The sequence below is a fragment of the Wasmannia auropunctata genome, unplaced genomic scaffold (genome assembly GCF_000956235.1).
Source record: "Wasmannia auropunctata unplaced genomic scaffold, wasmannia.A_1.0 LD336101.1, whole genome shotgun sequence".
NCBI classification, from domain to species: Eukaryota; Metazoa; Arthropoda; class Insecta; order Hymenoptera; family Formicidae; genus Wasmannia; species Wasmannia auropunctata.
The window spans coordinates 4,824,097-4,828,851 of NW_012026789.1; the positions used below are offsets into that span (position 1 = coordinate 4,824,097).

The 4,755-nt window shown below is 24.4% G+C and overlaps 2 protein-coding genes across 2 annotated transcripts in view; one reads left to right on the forward strand and one right to left on the reverse strand.

Moving 5' to 3' along the window:
• LOC105460393 (facilitated trehalose transporter Tret1-like) overlaps positions 1-4,111 on the reverse strand; it is a 9,012-nt gene extending 4,901 nt beyond the window's left edge. Inside the window, exon 1 of the mRNA XM_011706840.1 lies at positions 3,941-4,111. The gene's annotated coding sequence lies outside the window, so the exon portion shown is untranslated. The remainder of the gene's footprint in view (positions 1-3,940) is intronic.
• LOC105460401 overlaps positions 1-4,755 on the forward strand; it is an 87,115-nt gene that overhangs the window by 41,014 nt on the left and 41,346 nt on the right. The gene's annotated exons all lie outside the window — the stretch shown is intronic.

Here is a 4,755-nt window from a genome sequence, read left to right on the forward strand (position 1 = left end):
TTATATAATAGAATTATACCCATTAATAAAGAAGTAAAAGTGATTTTGCTATTATAGGAAATATTAAATAAATTATTTTATTAGCATTTTTAAGAAGATAAATTAATGTTTTAAAAAATCTTAACAAGAGTATCAAAATCGCAACAGTTTCAGTATTATAAGTAATTAAAGTTAAACATTGACACAGTGGAGTTTACGTATTCAGAATCAGTTACGCGCACCTTTATAGACATAGTTACCACTTCATTAAGATTTACAATGTAGCTAATCACATTTTTGTTGCATGACTGGCTATTTTTAGGCTTGGCTTATTCTGTTTTAACTGTTTTATTAATAAATTAAAACACATTATTGCAAGTTGAAGTATATATTTAAATTTTTTAATTTATATTGATATTTATCGTAATTATATGTATAATAAAAAGTTTAGAATGTTTAAATTTGATTTTATTTATGATTTTAAATAAGAAAATACATATAAAAGCGTCTATTATATATAAAATATCTGTGTAAAATGATAACCTTATATATATATATATATATATATATATATATATATATATATATGCTAATTGTGCGAACTCGATGAAAATTATTACACTATTGAATCGCACAATTAGCACAATTATATTATATTTTTATTATTTTTTCATACATAAGTTTTCGACATTTCAAATTATATAATTATATAGTTTTCCATCTTTTGTCGAACCGTAGCACTTATCAAATACAATTATTGCAATGCAATTGCTTAATAATATAAAAGTAAATATAGTGCATTAAGAAAATTAAATAATAAACAATAAAATTTAATTCAACTTTACATACTTATTTAAAAATTATCTAAATAATACGAAACAACTTGGAAAAAGTCTCTGTTATACTTATTTACACGCATTTAAAGTTGAAATTTGAAATTATCGAATTTTGTTGTATGATGTCTACTGATTTTTATCTACATAATTAAAAATATTTTTTAACTGTTGTAATTTTGTTTGTTATATAAAGTGTGATCAATGGGTTCTTGAAGAATAAAAAAAAGTTTTACTTGTCTCCATTTGTTCCGATATAAACAGTCGTTATTGCACGCTTTAGATAGTTCAATAAATTTTATGAATAAGTAATTTGAGAAATTTTATTTATTAATAACAAGTTTGATATTGAATGCTTTGATGACAAACTAACATAAGTCAGATTATTGCTTTTTTTTGCATACTATTTCTTTTCTTCCGTTATTACACATTTTGTATGTCTTTTATTTTATGCATAAAGAATTAAAGTAAATGTTGTGTGATTTATTCAAAATCTTGAACTTTTATACACGAACACAAATATTGGACATAAATTTTGTTTTACTTTATAATGATTTATAAATTACAAAGTACTTACGCATCATAAGTTAAAAACGAAATTAGCTAAGCTAATTAATAAAAATGAATAATAGATGAATAATTAATATATATAATTAAGGGATACGATTGTATTTCGTAACAAATTTATTTTAATTTCATTTTATTGTTGTGTGCGAACATGATTTACATACAAGTTATTATACATGGGAATGAGGATGAGAATACGCAAATGGTGAGGCATCAATATAGTTATGTTCGTTCTAATGCCTATCAAGCAGATAGCTTATATGAATAACAGATAAAGAAAAACAAAGAAAAAAAAGCATATAAACACACAGTGAGAATTACATGCATTCATAAACTTGTACGTATACACTAACACTTGCTTATACACACGTATACATGTATACAAAAACAATAAGATGACGAAGTCTGCATTGGCAATTTAAACAAGATCAATGAATGTCATACATAATAAAACTGATCGTTGAGATTTGAAAAGTGCATACATAGTGAGGGAAATATACATGCAACGACGAGGCAAAATGTATTTTACATGTATCGTCTATGTAAAGTACCTTAAGATGGGTCCGGTCCAAGCAAAAAATGCGAACAAATATGAATAAAGGAGAAATATATATTGATGAAATATAAATCAACGAATATAGTTCTATCTTTTATCATTTGGTCAAACATTCGGGCAAAACAACCGCGTTGTCACACTCATTCATGTCCGTTAATCATAATCGTTCATTTTCGCTATAAAAAATGTTCTAGATCTATTTTAAGAATGCTGGATCTCGACCATGTAAACAAGTCGGATTTCTACAGTAGCTACAGTCTTGTGCAAATTAATATGAACAAGAGTTAATTTTTAGATTTATATACATTCATTACATGAAAATGATTTATAATGCTTATTACAATATTTTTGGAAGATATATTAAAAGAAATATTAATTTAGACTAAATTTGTACACTGTTGGAAAATTTTTGTTATATTTAACACATTTCACATGTCCCAAACGATTTACTTAAATTTTTGTGTTAATTTAACATAAGATGAATATGCTAGAAAGTAACATAAATATTATAATAAAAAATTAGCACAAAAAAATAACACTGACAATTTGTAAGCTGTGAAAGCATATTTTTTCAATTATATTAACATTTATGTTAAATTAACATGTATTTTATTCATTTACGTTAGAATTTTAAGTTTTAAAACATATTATATTATATGTTATTTGTTTACTTACTCATAAATTGTGTTATTTTGACACCAAGAAATGTTGAATATCACATATGTTGAATTTAACACGAAATATTTAAATAACATAACTACATTATATTAAATTAACACTCAAATATGCTAAAAATGACAACTCAAAAAGTTAATAAAGAATTTGAGTGGACCGTTTTTAACATAAATACAAAATATTTTTTGCTAAAAAAATATTGTAATAAAGTACAAACTCTTTTTACGTATTAAATGTATTTTGTGTAACAACATATATATAAATCTAAAAATTAATTACTTTTAGATTTTACATTAATGTTCACATTAATTTGCACAAGACTGTATAAATTTACAAGTGTAATTCCACTCAAATTGAATTTTAATTGCTTATGACTGAAATCTGAATTGCGATTACTTATATAAGAATTTTTTACTTAAATTTAACAAATTATCGTTATTAAAATAATTTATTCAGATAGTTTTTTTATTATATTAACTGTTTCGGAAATATCTTGCTGTATTCATTTCGGAAATAAGAAATTTTTGTTCAGTTTTTTTTCTATCGCATACTTGATTGAATTTATAATATTTTGGAAATGAGAATATTTATCTAAAACACTAAATTATAGTTCTCAGTTACTGTATCCAATTCCATATAATTATTTTCAAAATTTGTCATTATATTTAACTTTATTGCTTTATGTTATTTATTTCTTATCATATTTTTTTCAGATATTTTTGCAATATGTTATCGATTTTTTTATATTTATATCAAGAAATTTTAATAAAATAATTTTTTATAAATTTTTGATAACGCATTAGATACTTTTTTAAATTTCCGTGATTTCTCTTAGAAAATATGTTATAGCAAAACTTTATGAGTATAATTAAATGAAATATTAATGATTATTTATGACATAAAAGAATGAAAGTTAAAATAATGTTTATACTTTAGCGATAAAATACAAATGTATTGTGAAATAACTTTTATTTTATTGTATATAAAATGTTTGTGCGCTTTATATTAGTATGTTTTCTGTCCGTACTCAAGCCAACGCAGTAACATATTGAAGCTTAAATAGTTCCACCCAACGAATGGAGCTCTCTTTAGAAAGCTCTGTCTATTAAAAAAATGAATAACGTGAAACTTTTATAAACCATTTCTCATATATACGTATATTTCTAATATTATCAAATAATTTAATACGAATTGTATGACGTGATACTAATACGAAATATTACAAACGCCTCAGACATTTGTAAGAAGGAAACTCCACAATGAAAGTACATAGATTTCAGATAATACGAGATTGATAGCTGTCGATTAATATTACTGAAAATTAACTTACGGATATTTGAATGATAAAATTAGATGTAACTCGATGTAAGATGAGGAGCAGTCGATGTCAAGTAAGATACAAATTGAGCAGCGCAATATGCGTAGTTAAATAACTTACGGTTCTTGCACACGCGTCAGAAAGAATATGACATCGTGCCTTGCGCGATAAAAAAGTAATGCGGTAGCCAATCAATCCGCGGTTTTTAAGAATAATAGATAGATAATATTTGGGAGATAATTATCTACCGTATCGCCTCTTATCGCGCGTATTACCTGGATATAAAAACCTTTTTAACCCATGGAAATGTAGCCTAAAGAAAGAGGGAATCGATTAAAGTAAATCGGATAAGAAAGAAAATTGCAGAAAGTTGAAAATAGTTCAATCAATTTTGATTATAAATTATTATTACAAATTTATAAATATTCCTATATTACAAATTTTGCAAAATGCGGTTTATAATTTCGATTTGCTTAAAGAAAGTTATTAATTTTCTGATCTAGATTCCCTGATTGAAACTGATTGAAATCATCTAAACTTAGACAATAATATATTTGATTGAAATATATTAGATTGGCCAATAAATCTCATTTTTTTTCAATAGATAATCTTTATTAAGCACTATTACTTACTTATCCCTTTGGCTGCCGTGCGGACTTTTAATCCCCTGGCGCCACACTATTATTTTATATCTAATTTTTATAAAATAAGTAGAAATTGGTATAGGTGGTATCATCTAAAGTTTATAAAAAATATTTTTCAAAATATTTGTAGATATTTTGATCCGTATAAAAGATACACGCAGCGTAGGGATATCAAATATCATT